An 18,554-nucleotide genomic window follows, 5' to 3' on the forward strand; every position below is an offset into this window, starting at 1 on the left:
ACCATTCTTCAAAAATTGACGATTTGCTCAATTTTTGAAGATTGGTTTAAAAGATTTCTAGAGAGAAGCTAGAGGAAATTCTGACTAAAGAGAGAAAGGGATAAGGCTATTTGAGGAAAAACCAAGTTTTTGTCCTTGTATAGTGCCCCAATGCGGTGTCGTTTTATCTAGCTCAGGATCCATGTGAACCTGTTTAGGATCCGCGTGCCAGTCATGAAGCAACGCAACCCAATCGTAAATTTTCTTTTCTCTTTTTACTTTCATTTTCTATTTTTTTTTTGTAATTTTTATTTTTTAAGCTTTTTCTTTATTTTATTTTTATTTTTTATTTATCATTATTATTTTACTAATTTTAAATTAAGCGATTTATTGCTCTTTAAATACTTTTGTAAATTTTTTTTATTATTTTATTTTTGAAAAACAACTTTAAAAAAACTCTTTTTTCAAATAAATTCGTGAATCTTACCAAACTATTGGAGGATTTTTCATAATTTAAGTTTTATGGATTCTACCAAATTATTGAAAAATTTCATAAATCAGGTAATCAATAATATATGTTGCATTTTATCCTATCAAACTATTAGAGGATTACATCTTAAGTTAAATCTTACTAAACTATTAAAAATTTAATGAATTTTCTCGAAAATAAAATTTTATAGTAAAATTTCACTAAACTATTGAGAGATCTGCATCAAAATAAATCTTACTAAACTATTGAAGGACTTTACTAATTATTTTTTAAGATAAAATACGTTAATAAATTTGACGATAGAGCCTCTTCAGGGTGAGACACTAATTTATATGAATATTTTTGAGGTAAGAAAATTATTTTAAATTGCTATCAAACTTTTGAAGTAATCTTAAAATCAATTTTTAATAATAAATATTTTGGTAAATTATAAACATGTTTAAAGCTTAAATAATTTGAAATTAACTGGTACCATTTTTTGATAAGCACTGTGGGGGTGCTATAATCTTTCTCATACATAACCGTATTTTCGAATTTAAAATCTAATTTAATAAACTAAAATATGCTTTTAAAGATATTTAAGTCAATTTTAGGATTTTTTTTTAAATATGACATATTTTATCAGGTGGCAATTCACACATAGATCAAAAAAATTGATGGTAACTCTTTTAATTTATGTCTAACAATAGGTTCACAGATTTATACGTTATGATACAAAGTATTAAATTTTATTTTTTAAATATGTAAGTACCTTTTTTATATGATTAATATGTCAAAATTTATTAAATTATAAATGATAGATAGTTTATAGTTATTTACTATTTTAGTTATATTTTTATATATATTTGTGTTATTAAATTTATTTATGTATATCTATATTAATGATATCTATTCATGTATATCCATATTATTCATGCTTATTTGTGTTGTAATTAAATGAATTTATTATTTGAGTTAATCGTATTATGTATTAAATATATTATATTCATATTTAAAATTTAAACGCATATTATAATTTATATTGTATTTATGTTTTAAGTGTCAAATACGATTCAAAACATAACACAAAAATACGAATTGCCAGTTCTGGCAGCAACACATCTACCACCATGGATGGTTGAAAAATTATTCAATAGCAACCATAATAAACAATCAACGTAAAAGCAAAAATAAATAAATAAATAAACCCCAAATGAAGGAAAGAGAGAAAGAATGGAGGAGGCCGACGATGGTTGAATGGTTATGTCTACCAGGTGAAAGATCTAGGTGAGAAGAGAGACATATTTCACTTTCAGGTGGTTTGGAGTGGCGGTTTTTTAGGGTGGAAACTATGGGCTTAAAGATTGGATCTATGCTTTTATAGGATGTTTTCAAAAAAAAAAAAAAAAAAACCAGGTGGATATCGATGAAAATGAGGTTGAGATGAGTATGTGGGTGAAATATGGTTAAAATCAACGTTAGTCAATGAGGACGGGCGGCAATCGTTGGCACCGAGAAAAGCAGGGTCAATAACACTTCGGTGTGGCTAGTGAGATTGTAGAAAGAGATATTCTAATAGAGAGAAAAGAAATTGGGGAAGAAAATGGGAAGGGAAAATGGGGAGAGAGAAAGAGCAAGGGTGAAAAAAGAAAAAGGAAAGGGGCAAAAAAGAAAAATATTAGAAATTTTTTTGAAATTTTATTAATTAATAAATTTTTATTTAATTTTTGCTGGATAATTTTAATTTTTAATAATTAATTTTAATTAATTAATTAATTTTAATTAATTAATACTAATTAAAAATTAATAATGAGAATAATTGAATTAATTAATATTTATTTTTTATTAATTAATTATAATTAATATTTTTTGATAATAAATTATAATTAATTTAATAAAATAGTAAAATAATCTTTTAAACGTATTCCAATAATATTATTTAAACTTACCAGATATATTAATATTAATTCATACTATATTCCATTTTAATGAACCAAATATCACAATAATTATTTTATTTTTTATTTCCTCTTTTGTATTCCCATAAAATATTATTTTCATTATCCTTCTATTTTTTTCCACGAAACAAATGTGCCAATGGTACTTAAATTTATTTGCATGTAGAAAATTTCTGCTTTTGGATTGAGCATGGGTTGGGCAACTTGATAAATCTAAGGGCTTGACCCAACTTGGGTCAGGTTTTGGATAGAAAGTTTTGTAATTTGGGCATAATGTAGTTTGAAATGTTATTTATTTTATTTCTAAAATAAATTTAAAATATTAATATAAAAATAATTTATAATATCTTAATAATATTTTGAATAATAATGAGCTTAAATAAATTTTTACAAGTAAAAGTGTCAATCGAATCTGGCTCAACATATAAACACCTAAACATAATTATCACAAGATTGAAGATTCAACACATAAATAACTAAACATAATTGTCAAAAGATTGAAGATTGATTCTACTTTCGATTACTTTTCTCTTTTCAAGTATCTAGCATCATAAATCTGCTAAAAAAAAAAAACTCATTTCCTCATACAAGATATAATCATTTCACAAATTGATAAAAAATAATTGAGTACAATCAACATGTAACAAATGATCGTGCATCGCTCTTTCACAATGATACGAAAAGAAATACTTTATTTGAAACTTTCACGATAATACTTTCTCTGGTATTAAAATTTGATAGATGCCTTAAGTGTCTGACAGCATGATTGACCGACCACTCAAAAATAAATCTATATGACTTTGTTATCACTTCTATACATGTTTGTGAATAGTCGAACAAAATAGCGTTAGCCTTAAAACATAGGAAGGCTACAGAGGTGGACCATCAGGCATCAGGTGGGATGTTTCAGCCGGAGAAGGAAGTGGGCTTGGCATGGGTTTGTTGCCCAGTTTCCTCCTCTTCACATCTGCAGTTTTTTAAAGCCCATAGACATTGTCAATATGGTATGCAACTGATTCAATTTTATGTATCGTTTTTTCTTTTCATTTTCTTAAAAAAGTAAAACGTCTCTGCAAGACTCATGCAATCCAGCATCCTCAAATATATATAAATACATTCATGTCAAGATCAAAACATGAAATTTAAGAAAATATAATCATAAATTACAAATTTATAGATCCAATTAAGCACAAAAAAATCACTATCGTGCCCCAAAACTTTTAGAAAAAAAAAATCTATTGTTATTGGATTTTTTAATATGTTTGACATTTTAAGGATTTGAATCTTGATGAATTACCAAAATTAAAAATTTAACACTTTATTAACAAATTACACGCCTATTTTTAGAAAATTGTTCTCTTAACCTCTTAAAAAGTAAAAGAAATATTCTTAAGATTTTTGGGTTATAAGATAGGTGCTTCGTACAAACCTGCACAAACTGGAGTGGTCTGAATGGCTAACAACGAAATTATCATGAAAATGACGATATTAAGGGGGGTGGAAGAAGGAAAATAAACCCATCTCAATTACAACTTAAAATCCCAGGAAAAATTTTATCTATGTTGTTACCTCAACAATTCATTGAATATATATACGCATAGTAGGCCATAAGCAGTCGCCGTTAAGTCAAATTCCAACTCATTTTTCCCTATTATTTACTGAATGAGTTTATTTTTAGGTATGTTTTGATTTCGTATACACCGTAAAATTTGCTTTCTTGTTGCTTTTGTTTTAAGTCTTCGTTTAGTTTTATTAGAGGTTTTTGCTAAAAATTTGCTTTCAATCTCTTTTTTCCGCATTGAAAGTTGAATAAGATTATAAAAGTTAAGAGTTTGTTTTGAATTTTACATGAAAAATTTAATAAAGTTATAAGGGATTTTATTTTTATAAATAAGATGTTTTGATTATTCTTAAATAATTAGATATCAAAAGAATAATTAATTGAGTAAGCTATCAAAAAAATATAATTGGATTTTTGAATTAAGTTTCGAGTAAAAAATTTTTAGAAATTTTTTTTATTCTAAAAGTTTTATAGTTATAAAGATTTATTTATTTGTGTTGTAACGTGTGGGTTTGTAACCTCGACCGAAAGACATAAAAGTTTTTGAAATAAAAAAAAAAAAATCACCATCAATCTTTTTTTGTTATATGTGATTGATCACATAAAAATTTTATCTTTTTAATAAAATAAAAAAATTTGTGATTTACCAAAATGATATTTTTGGTTTTTGAAAATAGAGCTAGGTTTGGGAGTACGGTTATACGTGAAAAAAATTAACACCCTCATAGTGTATATTTTAAAAATAGTACCAATTAATCATGTATTGTCTTTTGTGTGTGATAAAAATGATTTCAATTTGATGTTCAATAATAATTCCCTTCATTTTTTGACAAAGAAAATCAATTTTATTAAATGTCTTTATTAGGAATATTGTGAAAATCTTTAGGTTAAAGAATCACCTTAAAATTCTCTAATATCTAGAGAAAATTTAAATGTAATTCTTTTCACCTAAGATTCACCACAACATTTCTTAAAAATAAAAATAATATTTTTTACAGATGATAATTATTTGTGACTCTCTAACATCTAGTCGAGTACCAAAAATTATTTCCCTTTAAATGTTATTTTAGTTTTATTTTAAAAATTCATATTTTTAAAATAACAATTTTCATGAAAAATATTAAAAAAAACGATGATATTACAATTAACAAAGAATTAATAATGATAATCGAAGACATAAACAAGTAAAAATGAATGCAAACAACAATCTAAAGATTAATAGATGCAAATGGATATTATGATGATGAGATGTGATTTTAGAATCAAATCTTTAAATATAAAGAGACCACTTAACTCTTCAACCTCTAGGCAAAGTTTAAGTGCGACTATTTATACATAAAATCTCATTTTTATTTTTTTTCTTTTGTTTAATCTTATTACTATCTTTGGGTTAAAGAATTGTATGAAAAACTTAATGAAATAAAAATCTCTAAATATCTAATCTTTTAGATGGCATTCAGGAATATATTACTTCCTATAAGGTTTTCATACGAATTCTTTGAATTTTGGGATGGTTTTAGGTGTTAACATTGGTCAAGATTCTTTTACGTTTGAGTAGTTTCAAGGTCTGGATAATTTGAGTTTGTGGGTTGGATTTAAAGTTTGAGTTATATTTAAGGTTTAGGGTTTGTTTTAGGGTTAGAGGTTGGTTTAGGGTTTAAACTTTTTGTTTTAAGGTTTAAGTTTAGCTTTAAGTTTAGGGTTTAAGGTTTTAGGGATTCCATGTTTTTTATGAACTTCTAAAAAATCCCTAACAACTAGGTGGACTTTCAAAGCAAGCCAAAAAACCAAGATTTTCAATCTTGTTTAATTAACGTTTTAATGTGTAAGTGAATGCTTAATGGGTGACAATACTTATGACAATTAAATGCCAAACATGAAATTAAAGTATTACAAGTGATGAATGAAATTAAACTGCCATAACAATACTAAGGCATTTTCACAAACACTTAAAAAAAATAGTAAATGACTACATTCTTATTTTATTAAATACTTAGAAATTCCTACAATACTATTTTTTATCTTGAAAATTTTTATCAAAAACTTAGAAAGCATATTTAGAAAACCATTTTTATTAGCAAGAACATTTATCAAACATAAGCAAACTACCAAAATAACTAGTTGAAGAAAACTATTTCCTAAAATCACAAAACATGTAGCAAAAAAAATTACAAGGCAAGGAAACACATAATAAAAAAATTGCATCACCAAAAACTCATTAAAACACATAATGGTAGCTAACATACCATTAAAGGAATGAAAAGAACTACTTGGATAAAGATGACAAATGCATGAAAAATAAGAAAGTTACCTAAAATGCTTTCTTCCACAAGAGAGATTTTTTTAAGAGTTTTTTTTGGTCGATTTTTTTTAGTTGCTAGAAAGGAGAGTTCCTATAACCCTATATTTATTTATTTAAAGAGTCCAAATCTCTCTCACAATCATTGAATTAAAATGCATCCAAGAGTAATGATTCTTTTGTCTTTTTCTTCAAACTTGGTGCCTAAAGCTTACAATATATGCCATAAGATCATTGTACATTTAAATAAAATGACTTTAAAAAATTACAGTACACAACTTGGCTACTAGTATAGTTGTCCCAATAAGAAAAAAATAAATTTATCTTTATTAGTGTTTTTAAGCCTTTTTCATGATTTTCTTGAAAGCTTATGATCCCATCTTTGTTTTTATGATTTTAATGTACAAAAATCATAATAAAATCATAAAATAATGCTTAATCATGATTTAGAGCTTTGCGTGAAAAACCGACATCACAAAAGTAAAATTATAAAAACTTCCTTAAAGGATATTTTGATAATTTTGCAACTTTCGAGGTGCGATCGAGGTTTTTAATCTATCAAAAATCATGAAATAATATCAAAACATAATCATGAGATTTCCATGAAAAATCAATCTCGAAAAAGTCAAATTATGAAAATACCCCTAAAGGATATTTTGATAGTTTTATACCTTTTGAGGTGCGATCAAGGTTTTTAATGCATCAAAAATCATAAAATAATATTTAATCATAATCTAGAGCTTTTGGTAAAAAATGACCTTGGAAAGGTCAAATTACGAAAATACCCCTAAAGGTTATTTTAGTAATTTCAATCATCTTGAAGAGCAATCAAGGTTTTAATGCATAAGAAATTATGAAATTATATTAAAACATAATCTAGATGTTTTTACACACAACCGATCTCAAGAGTATTAAATTATGAGAAAACTTTTAAATGGTATTTTGGTAATTTTATCCCTTTTGAAGCATAATCAAGGTTTTAGTGCATCAAAATCGTAAATTTATTAATCCCAAGCCTTAATAATCCCATTCGGATGTGAGTTCCAAGGGTTGACATGGGTTCAACTAAAATTGACTGATTTTCACTAAGTTTGATTTTGTTTGACCAAGTTTGACCATGGTGCATTTAAGTCAAATTGATCTTGAATTCAATTTCAAAAATTTATCAATGTTACGTTTGAATTAGGTTGGACTTTAAAGGCTTTACAGTTGGTTAAGATTTGCCTGGATAAAATTAAATGTCTACAGTTAGTGGATTAAATTTGGAATAAACCATTTTAGGCTAAGCCGAACCAAGTATATTTGTATGTTTTTATTTTTATTTTGGACTTGCTCTATTGTTTGTGTGTGTGGTTATTGTGCATGTTTATTTATTCCTAAAAAGTGATATCAGAGTGACATTCAAGAGTAGGAAAAGGCAAATCTAAAGGCCAGCTATTCAAAAAAGTGTTTGAGTTCTATGAAGATGGTGTGAGTATCTCAAAATGTCTAGAGGTATGTCTAGTATGCCTAAGTTTAAGATTCTTTTCTTAGATGGAAAGAGTAAGTTTATGCTATGGCAAAGCACGATTCAAGATCTATTAGTGCAATAATGGTTAGATCAAGCATTAAAAAATAGTAAGCTTAAGAGAATGACTGAGAGTAATTAGAATATGATTTAAAAGAAAGCGGTTAGTACTATTACATTAACCCTAGCCCTAAAGATAATGTATAGTGTGGTAATTGAGAGTACTTTGAAGAATTTATGGGATAAGCTTGAGAGCATCTATGCATCAAAGTCGTTGACTAACAGATTATGTTTAAAAATGGATCTATATTTTTTAAAGATGGAAGAAGGTAAGAGTTTCCATGATCACCTGAATGAATTTAATAAGGTAGTTTCTAAATTACTAACTATTTTTGTTGATAAGACTTTAATTTTGTTTTATCTTTGCCTAAATCCTATAGACCTCTAGTTCAGACTTTGTTGATGGGTAAGTATCCTTTAAAGTTAGATGATGTGACTACCTTGTTATATGAGAATGAAAGGTTTATGAAACAGAGAACTCATCACCTGGAGAAAGTGTACAAGTTTAAAGGGTTTTGATTGAGGAAGGATTCAAGATAGGGGTGATGGATCAAGAGAGAGATCCAAATAAAAAGATAGAGATTACAGTGATAAAAATGTTATTATTGTAATAAAAAAAGACATATCCAAGTGCATTACAGGAAGCTGAGACGAGATATTATTGCTTTTAAAAAAGTGAGTGAGGAGAATAAGTCAAATGAAAAAAACAGTGACACTACTACTACTATGTTTGAATTGTCTCCTTTTGACGACTTGTGTGGATGAGGCTTGAACATTGAAGGGCAATAAAAGTCAGGTTTTAGATTCAATTGCTTCTGTCTATGTTTGCAATGATAAAAGTTACTTTTTGGAGTTGGAAAAAATGAAAAATATAATGATATTGTGATTGCCAACAATGAAAAGGTGTAGATTGAAGGTGTTAAGAGTGTTTGCCTTAGATCACACATGGTGTTATTAAGACCATTGTTTTTAATTTCGTTTTAGTATTGACTGTACCAATCAGTATATTGCAATTATGCCAAAATATAATACACTTAAAGGTAGTTTTTTGTACCAAACTTGGTATTAGGTAATACCAATTGTTTTCGTTGATTTCAAATGATTTTAGCAAATTTTGGTGGAATAACTTGTTTCAGTTGGTACATAAATATGAATAATGTTTTGTAAATTTTAACTTGTCTTTTATTGTTTGACTATTTTAACCTAATAAAAATAAAACTAATAAACAAAATAATTCTTAAAAGTTGGGTTTCTCTATTTGTTATGCAACTTGTTTTCTTTTACACTTTATTTTTCTAAACCAAAGTTCGTAAATATTTCATCTCTTTTAAGAAAGCAATTGTGATGCTTCTATAAAATTTAAGAATCCTAAACTCAAAGCTAATTTTTTTTTCATCTCTTTATTTTTATCTTAATATATTTCTACATGAAAAAGAAAAATACTTATTTAAATATCATATGATCAGATTAAGTATTTAAAAAATATGATAAATTGACGATATTATTTGTTATATTGTAAAACTTATTTATTTGGTTTTTAAAGATATTATATATTTATTTTGGATATTATTGTAAAATTATTATAGACAAATTCATATATAATTATAAATATATTTGTATTAAATCGAAAAATTCAAAATAATATGTTGAAATATCTATTTCTAGTATATACCATTTAAAAAAAAAATTGAAATGTTGTACGGTACAATATTTAACAACCTTGGTTAAGATTCTTCATCATGTGAGGTATGTACTGAGTTGTAACTACAATTTGATGATTTAGTATGTACTGAGTTTGGTTAATCCAAAATAGTTAAATATCGAAAGAATATGCAATTGAGTTTTTTATTATGTTTAAGTAAGAAGTTTTTTGATATTTTTTTTTCATTTTAAAAATCTCATAGTTGTAAAAGTTTATTTGTTAATGGGTTGAGTTTGAAGTCACCTTGGGTTAGATCGAAACAAGTACATTTATGTATTATTATTTTTGTTTTTGGCTTACTCTATTATTTATGTGTATATAAGTACTACTCAGATTATGTTTCCAAATGTAATGATTTTAATTGTAGTTTTATTTTGATAATTATCTTTGTAGTGTGGGTAGCTATCACCTATCTTGATTTATAATCATACATTATCGTTTCTATAACTTTTTTCTATTAAAAAAAAAGCTTCTTTTATGTAATCGTTAAAAAAAGAGTTCAGAGTTTAAAATTTAGGATCACTTGAAAAAGATTGAAGTGCATTTAAAAAATTATGTAAGTAAAAAGTTATTTTTGATAGATTATATATATATGAACATAAAAAATAGTATAATCATATTCAAGTATTATATATAAAAAATTATTTAATTAAATAAAATGAATAGCCTAGCTAACAAAATGAATCGTGTAAATTGAATAAATTCAATTTAAAATTACTTTTTTGGTTAATTAAAAACAAGAAATGAAGACTATATTTTCTTGGACCGCTTGAATAACATATATAATATGCATGAAAAATATGAAAGGGTATGACTCCTTAATCTTAATTTTTGAAAGATAAAATCATTACAACAATCAAAATTGTAATAATATATATATATATATATATACTAATATATAGATGTGTCAAATGGGTTAAGCGGCCTCGATGCAATATGATTCAACACTATATGGGTCATGTCTAATAAGCTCATTGTTTAGTACTTGAGTTAGGTTACGCATGATACATATATGTATGCCATGTTGGGTTAGAAAATTTTAAGTCCATGAGTTGGTACAACATGAACTTTAAGGATCAGTACCCGCACATGACACGTGGGCTAGCACGGCATAGGCACAAGCCTAGTCGTGCCATGTTAGCCCATAATTTTTATAAGTGGGCTACCCATTATTTGAGTGTATTCATGTTATTTTTTATATTGTAATGAAATTATACTTATTTTTTATATTTTGTTGATAATTTATACAATAAAATTATATTAAATAAATTTACTTATTAAATATTTAAATTGTTGATAGATAAATTATATTTAAAAAGTGATTAACAAAACTAACATGACATAAATAAATTAAGATTTCAAGTTAAATACAAATTCAATTAACAAAGTAAATTACTGTAAGATGAAAGGTATAAAATAAATGCATAAGATAGAATACATTACATAAATGAATCATCATATGATGAAAATGAAAAATAAAATAATACATTTGTGTTTTATAATATCTTTTATACGTATGTGTGTGCACTTTTTGTTTTTTGAAATATTAAGATTGTAATTTCAATATTTTTACTTAATGGATCTATTACTCCTTTTCGTGGATGTTGATATTTTATCAAACTACATAAATTATGTGTCATTTTCATTTCATTTTACTTTATTTATCTCATGCACGCTATTTTTAATAATAGATTAATTTAATAAAAAATTAAAAATTTAAAAAACTATTAATTGATTGTATTTGGTTTATTTCGATATGAAAAACAATACCATACCTAACATGATATGACCCATGAAGTTACAGATCTTGTACCATACTAGACCATACTTTTAACTTTCATGAGTCGACATGGCACAGCCCATTTAACACCTTTATTAATATAACATCAATGGTTGTATAGAAAAAAATCAAACGACTTGAGTTTAGATATGAGGAACAAGTTACATAAAAAAAGAGGTTTTACATTTTTTTTTTCTAATAATTGATTTTAATAAATCTAAGAGATGAGAGAGATAAGTAAAAAAAAAATGGTTTAGTTACATTTTTTAGATTTATTGAAATCAATGGTTAGAAAAAAAATATAAAACTAAAAAAATTATACTTGAGTAAATTGATCTCTTTCCATGTATATATATATATATATATATATAATATATATATATATATATATATATATATATAACTCAGTTCAATTTACATAAAATTAAATTACAATTTATAAAAAGGAACAAAACAAGGATGTTGGTTGTCTTTTTCATAAAATAGGAAATGGTTACATGTAATTAATGTTATCTTTCAATTATAATTTTGATTTTTTGTTAAAGATAATATTTTATATATTGTTCTATAATTATATAATCAAACTTAATATCAGATATTACAATATTATAATTAGAGTTACAATATGATTATAATATCATATGAAGTTTGTTAAATATATAAGGGTTTTCTATATATAAATAAAAGTTCTATATATTTTTTCATTTAAGCCAAAATATTAATAATATAACCTTTTGAATTTTCCTTTCATGGATGTAAATCATCGTGACTAAATCACGTAATTTTTTTTACATTTTTACTTTCATTAACACATTTGTATTTAAAACTTAACAGCTTTAGTTGAAGTTTTTAAAAAATAAGTCACACTACTTTTTAACAAAGAAAGAAAAATTTTAAGTCAATAATTTATTTAGGAATAATCAAAAGGCCATAAACATCCATCATAAAGATTAAATAGACCACAAAATAAAGGAGTTTTAAGAACTTAAAATGATATTTTGTTAAGTTAAATAAAAATTTTAAAATAAGTCATACATTCTAACAAAAAAAAAAATGTAAATCCAATAATAAGAAACCTAAAAACTTAAATTACCAAAGAAATACTTGAACATGCTAGAACAAACTTTTCTTTGTCATTTATTTCTCAAGTAGTCTATTACAAAGGCTAGTACAATGAAATGAGACTTGTTTCACTTTTTATAAGAAGAAAGTCTTCTTCTAACAATTTAATCTAAAGTTTAAATGAGAGACAAAGTTCATGGTTCAATATTGATTATGCTCATCTTGTTAGCTGCTGGCGTTACACATCTCTCGATGAAACTTTCTACAATGTACTAGAACGCAAACCTTGCTTCGCTTCGAGTTAAAATAATTTTATATTAAATTGATGTTAAACAAATAAAATAAAATAGATACATATATATATATGCTTGTAGTTAAAGAGATTACTTAAACATATTTTACTATTATCAGAGTATTAATAAAAGTATCAATATTTTTTCCAAAACTCTCATTTTGAAGGGTGATTGAAACTAACAAATGAGAGGAGAGCAAATTGGTATGAATTCAATAATAACTCGTAATTAAACTTGCATATGTGAATATGATTAAATTTTGAAACATCCGATATTGTTAATTCATCATCCCATAGTAAAATAAAATAAAGTAAGATCAATGATAAAATAATTTATTAGCATGATGAAAAATGCAACAAAAACTACTTTTTTGCTACTCAGAATCTAGACATGTAAAAACTTTTAGGTCATAGATGTGCTGAAGTGCTTTATGTGACATAAGACAGTAAAACATACCTTATTACCAACGACTATGTATGTCTCATTAGGTTTATAGATTATAAGGCACACAAGGTACTAATACCATAGAAATTGAGAAAAGTATTAAACATGCCAAAAGTAAAGAGCAACTGACCAGATAAAATTTTTACCTCAAGCAATTTGATTTAAATTTTTATTGACAAAAATTTTATATGAATTGATAGAAAATACTATTGTTATGGGCACTAAGTTATTAGGTCCATCCCAGACTGTTTAAGTAGCTACATACCAAAGGCTCAACATCCAATGGCATAGTCACAATTTCCTCCATAACATCAGTCCGATCTATTCTAATTATGGCCTTAAAGAGTGAAAATGAACAAACATTTCTTAGCCTAAAGACGACATGTAAGATGTTCATTCACGTTACCATATCCATTAGAGCATTGGGACATAAAGATTTCCATCTGTAAGACATATATAAGACTTGCAAACAATGGTTCCAAAGGCAAATGTATTTGATAAATGCGAGATAATGTTTCCTCGCATAGGAGAAGAAATAAATGTATCAATATATGATGATTAGTTTTAAGTCAAGCATACAAGATATCCTTAGTCCATTTGACAGTTTTTTGCCACACCAATTATAATAGATAATTAGTAAAGCATTTAAGGACTTAAATAAGCTTTATTTTCTTTCTTTTAAAACTAATAAGTCATTTAAGAAATGTAAGATTGTCTTTCCAGTTCATAAATTTTTTATTTTATAGTTCTAATAAGATGAGCATCCCAATATAGTATAATATTGTTTCTGAAAACCACTTTTCTACACCTCAAAACCTTCTTGAACTAACTTGTAATTATAATATTATTTATAAAAAAATGTGTCAGGATAGTTTTTACCTATGATAGACCTCTCCATGTTTTGTTTGAGCTGTGGAATCTAAAGTGAAGTTATGAGTTACAAAGCTGCCTCATTGGGGCACGTGGCCTTGCAAAATGGACAAGGACAAATGCTTAAAGAAGATGAAACCACAGAGGCCTATTTCCTTCTATGCAAATTAATTAAACACCCTAGGAAGAATATGTTGTTTTTATGGCTTTAAATCTACAAACTTACCATCAAGTGAATTCCTTTTGATTGACAAAATTCATGCAGTTTTGGCTGCTACCATATAGGGTAAAGTTTCACTTAATTGATAAGAGGAATTATACTTGTCACTTGCAATAAATGTCCAAGCTTTTTTGAAGAGAAGTTACTTACTCTAATAGTTGTAGCCTTACCAGAATCATAAAATGCCTTCATTGCTCTTCAGGTACTAAATATGTCTAGTTGAGTAAGGTTTTTGCCTATAACAACAACTGCACCCTTGTTTTCTCTGACTGGCTAATGTATCTTCAAATTTCATCACAATTAGCAATAATACAACTCTTTGAAGTATAACTATAGCCATTTTTACCTTAAAGCAAATGTCTTGTAATTTTTTTTCAATGCAGTAAACAAAAATAGAGTTATGTGTTACACATGCCTAATAAAGATCGACATAGTCAAGTTGCAAATCCTATTGAGTTTTATTCAATGCCTTTAGTACATTTTCAGACAAGTGATAAACACACATGAACTTTAATGTAATATAGATTAGATAGGCAAAGTAAAAGCCTTTGGAGAGAGAAAAAGATGGCCTAAAATTGAGTTAAAACGAAAGTGAATAATGGGGAAAAAAATAAGCAAAAAAAAAAAAACCCAAAAAATAGTGAACTGGCAGTGATGACAGTGTTTTGGATAATACCATGTTTAGTACCATATGTGCCTAAACCCATACAAGGGATCTTAGCTCCTGTGTTTAATTCAAAGAATCTAATTTTATTTGTCATTCTTGTACTCCACCCTGTCTTTTAATAATTCCCGTGACAAAAACAAAATACTCACTAGATCAAAGTAAAACTCTTCTTAATAACATTTAACTAGAAAAAACTAACTCAAACAATTTTCTACTAAATACATAAACATAATAAAAAATAATAAAAACAACGAATTTTTGATTTGAGAAAGATTACCAAAAATCAAAAACCCAAAAATTTTGTCACCCATCAAAAGAAAAGCTTCACAACTATAGAACCGTACAAAACCCTATTGTTTATTCAAAGAAAAAAAAAAACAAAGAGATGTCATCATTAGCAGCTATGCAAAAAGAGCAAAAGAGCCTTTTATAGACCAAACTCAAAAGATAAAAAGAAAATTCTTCAAAAAGCAAAGATAGTGTTAAATCTAACAAATAAATAAGAGACGAGTATGTAAAGATATTACTTGGATGGTCAAGGCCTTCGTGTTAGACTTAAGCTAGTTTCTTATTAGACTTAAGCTAGTTTCCTATCAAAACAAAAATAAAACAAAGTAATACTTCAGATCAAGAATAGATATAACAAAAGGAGAAGTTTAAAAAAAAAACCAGATAGATAAGAGATGGAAAAAAAGAAAGGATAAACTTTAGAATACCTTTGGTAGTGGCTTTTTGCTTTTCCAAGTTCTTCTCATGAGCTATCTTAGATTTTTGTCTATTTTCTCCTTTCATGGTGGATGATAAGAGAAGAGGAAAAAAAAGGTTAGATCAAAAAATGAAGAAACAACTAAAGAAAATTCCAAAAGAAGCAAAAACTAAATGTAAAAAGTAAAGCAAAGCAAACCCATTAAAAAAGAAGAAAAATCATGGGAAACTAAACCCCAAAAAACTGGACACATGGTAACCCTATAATCCTTTGAGATGTTTTTTATATGTAGTAGTATAGATATTGTCAAGTGAAACATTTGACTATGTTTTATAAAACCAAACAAAGCTTAGATTTTTTAACTTAGCTCTAACTCTAATATTACATTGTAAATTCTATTAATATATTTTGCAATTAGATTAGTTGAAATTTTAAAAAATTTTAAGAATCTAATTAGTTTTTTTTTTTTCAAGTATGTAACATTTATAAAAATTATGTTCAATTTTTAATTATATTTTATGACAAAAAACTTAGAATACATAAAACCAGTGAGCAAATTTTCAAGGTAGAAAAGGTTAAGCTTTAAATGAGCAATATAACATAGAAAATGTTAAGCTTTAAACTTGTTGAAAATGATAATGATAAAGTTCAATTGAGTTATAAAAGCCAAATGCTAGAGTGATTAATATAATTATTAACTAAAATGATGACCTAGTTTTTTTTTGGGATTTTTATTTAATTTAAATAATATTTTAATAAAATTTATTTTGTACATTTTAATATATATTATATATTAATATTAAAATAATTATAGTTTGTTAATTATCAATATTAAATATATAATAATTAATTATTTATAATTACATAATATAAATGCATTTGTAAATGTAATTTATATGTTTTTGCAAATATTATTTAATTATTAAAAACTCATCACATTTTCGCTAAATAAATATTTTGGAGATTATTATTATGTATAGCTAGTAAATTTAAACAATTTTTTTTGGAAATTATTATTATGTATAGCCAATAAATACTATTGTAGGAATTGCAAGCATAATAATTTTTTTTATTTTGTTCACCTTTTGTATTTAATAAAAATTTAAAAATTTATTTTATTTATTATTTTATTATTCATCATAGTTTCAATGCTACTTTTTAGAAATTCCTTATATTTTGTTTGTATATTTTCATATTTATTTATCAGAATTCTTTGCAAACTAATCTTATATTTAAATAAGGGTAATTCTAAATAAACTAAAAAAAATACTCTTTACACCCCATTATTAAATATACCCAACATTTAAAATATAACTAAATATTTATACTCAATACACCGTATCCCAACATTTCACTTTTCCCATTTCATACCTTTTACACTTTTCTCTATTCTTCGTTATCTCATTTTTCTCTCTATCCTTAATCCAAACTCAATCCAAATCGAACCCAAAATTATCAAACAAGCCCCTAAATCACAAGTTTTTTAATATTCCATTCATTCTAGGTAGAATTTCCAAATTATTGTTACTTAATTTGGTTGATTTGTTAGGGTTTATAATCTAGGGTTTAGTTATCTTTTTGGTGAAATCATGTATTATAGAAATAGATTTTGGTAAGCCTTTCAAAGCTCACAAAAATCTAGAAATGGAATTTCGTAAGTGTTAAAGGCTTCTCGGGTATTCATTTATGTAAGCCTTATAAAGCTTACATCCCTACCCTCAACAATAAAGATAGCATTGGCCTTGCCTACCAGCTCTCCCTCCACTGCTTCGACAATAGTATTAGCCTTGCCAAAGAGTTCCACACCAACTACATCGACAATAGGAAAGTCCACATGTCTATAGTGTGTATATATTTGATTTAAGAGGTTGAGGGAAATGGAGTAGGGTATTGATACTATGGAGTAGGGTAGAAATTTTGTAACTTTATTATTATTATTATTTTTTAGTGAAGTATGCTTATTAAACATCTATTATATTATGTTGTATTTATAAAAACATCCATGAAATTACCTATTCAATATAACATATCCCATTAGATAACATGTTTAATATAACACATACCATTAGATAACATGTTCAATAGAGCACATCTCATTAGATAACTTATACATTAAAAATCTAATAAACTGAAAAAATAGATTTAAAATCGAGGTAAATTGTTAAAATAAAAATATTAATAGTATTTCTAAAATAAAAATGCAGTTTTGTTGTAAATATTAAAAAAAAATTCATAATTTACCAAAGACTACAATTCTAAGATAGAAAATGTAATCTTTATATAAAAAAACAATGTTTTTAAGATAAAAATGCAATCTTTGTTGAAAATATGAAAAAAATATTTTTTAGAATTTAACAAAGACAATGTTTATAAGATAGAAAATATAGTCTTTGTTAAAAACATAAAAAAAATATATTTTTAGAATTCAATAAAGATGATGCATCTAAGATTAAAAAAAAAAACACAGTTTTTATTAAAAAAACAGTATTTCTAAGGTAAAAATGTAATCTTTGTTGAAAATACGAAAAAATATATTTCTAAAATTTAACGAAGGCAACATTTTCTAAGATAAAAAATATAGTCTTTGTTAAAAATATGAAAACTATATTTTTTTAGAATTTAATAAAGATGACGTTTTTAAGATAAAAAATGCAATCTTTATTGAAAAGATGATATTTTTAAGATAAAAACACAGTCTTTGTCGAAAACATGAAAATTTTTTTTTTTTTTAGAATTCAATTAAAATAACATTTCTAAGATAGAAAATGTAGTCTTTATTAAAAATATGAAAAAATATATTTTCTTAAATTTAACAAAGACTGCATTTTTATCTTTGAAATATCATCTTTATAATAAAGATTGCATTTTTTTATTTTAGAAACATTGTTTTTATTAAATTTTGGAAAATATATTTTTTCATATTTTCAATGAAGACTAACGAAAATTGCATTTTCTATCTTAAAAATGTTGTCTTCGT

At 25.5% G+C, this 18,554-nt stretch overlaps 1 pseudogene; it reads right to left on the minus strand.

Annotated features, from left to right (window-relative positions):
* Positions 1 to 3,275: 3,275 nt before the first annotated feature.
* On the minus strand, positions 3,276 to 14,972 carry LOC149514021 (aldo-keto reductase family 4 member C8-like; annotated as a pseudogene).
* Between the last annotated feature and the right edge of the window lie 3,582 nt (positions 14,973 to 18,554).

Source organism: Durio zibethinus, chromosome 17, assembly GCF_047325235.1.
Source record: "Durio zibethinus cultivar Kanyao isolate XHJ-2024 chromosome 17, ASM4732523v1, whole genome shotgun sequence".
Lineage (NCBI taxonomy): Eukaryota > Viridiplantae > Streptophyta > Magnoliopsida > Malvales > Malvaceae > Durio > Durio zibethinus.